Below are 1,466 nucleotides of genomic sequence, written 5' to 3' on the forward strand. Positions count from 1 at the left end.
AAATATATATATATATATATATATATACACACACACACACAAACACACACACACACACATATGTATATATACACACACACAAATGAAGATGTCAAGATAGTTGCAGGATATACAGGCCTACATCATGGCCCCAAGATTACTCAGCTCCTAGGGGGTGGATTCAGGATTTTAACCTAGATTATGTCTGATTCAAAAGCCAGCACTCTTGGGTACTGACCTGTGAGTACTGACTCTCCAAGGAACTTAGAGTCTAATGAAAAGTGAGAAGATTCGTCAGAGTAGGGGAAGGGGAGGATGAAGGAGGCTGGAGGAATGTTCCTGTCTAGTTCCAAGCAGGGGCCATGGATTGGAATTCCTTTGTGGAATTCATCATTTCAGGACAATGGGATAGGATGATGACATCACCAGGGGATGGGGAGTTTTGTCATCTCAGAGAGAACGTGCCAGCCTGGCTTTGCTTTCTTTTCCTAGAGGGTCTAACACCTCTCCTGGCCCTGACATCTAGCTGGTCCCTGAGGAGGAGGCACAAGTCATGAGGAGGCAATGGGGAAACAGGATGGCAGCCAGTGCCTGCCTATGGATGCTTGGACATTAAAGGGTCACCAGCTGAGTGTGGGCTGAGGGTCCCTGAACACAACCTTTGTGCTTAGGGAGAACCCATTCCAGAGCTGAGAGAGAAGGATGTCAACATGCTGCTTCCTCCCTCTTTCTGGGAGCATTTCTTCTGCCCCTCCAATCCCATCCCTGAGAGCTGGTCCCAGGTCCAGCCCAAGCAGGAGAGGCAGCCCTCACCTTCCCAGGTGTTTGTAGGCATGTTACTCTCCCTCCTAGAGAGCGTTCCCCACAGCTCCGCCTTCCCTGCAGGCCCCGTCCATCCTCTAAAGCACAAATCATCATCACCTCCACAACTTGAATCTTTCTCAGCCATGCCTGATTCCTCTGCAGGAAGGAAAAAGGAAGCAGTTCCTAGTAGTGTATGGAGGGACCTACAGAAAAACCAAGAGCCCACAGCAAATATTGCTTGTTTCTTTACCTCTGACAACTCTGGAGTGGAAGAAAGGGCATCCATTGTAAAGTTCAACTCTTATCACGTGGGTGAGGCTATAGACATCTTGTCTCTTTCTTCAGCTGTGCAGCTCAGAGAGGCCCAGATGTTGAGCTCATGCAGGAGCTAGACCCACACATGCCCATCATGAGGTTGCAGCCTTGGTCCAGCCTGTTTGTCTGAGGCTCCTAGATAGGCAAAGACCATGAAGTTGGGGAGAACCTCTGAGATGGGATAAAAGTCAGGAAGGAGTATAAGTCTGTGGGTGTCAAGCCTCCCAGCCCCAGCAATGCTAAATATTTCCAGCAGCAACTTCTTAGCTTGAAGCAATCTTGTCTGTTCAATTTTATAATCACAAAGGAAAAAGTGTCCCAGTCCCCTGACCTTTCCTCTCATCACAATCCCCTTCCTCTGACATCAC

Source organism: Rhinopithecus bieti, unplaced genomic scaffold, assembly GCF_001698545.2.
Source record: "Rhinopithecus bieti isolate Rb0 unplaced genomic scaffold, ASM169854v2 scaffold_27016, whole genome shotgun sequence".
Taxonomy (NCBI): Eukaryota; Metazoa; Chordata; class Mammalia; order Primates; family Cercopithecidae; genus Rhinopithecus; species Rhinopithecus bieti.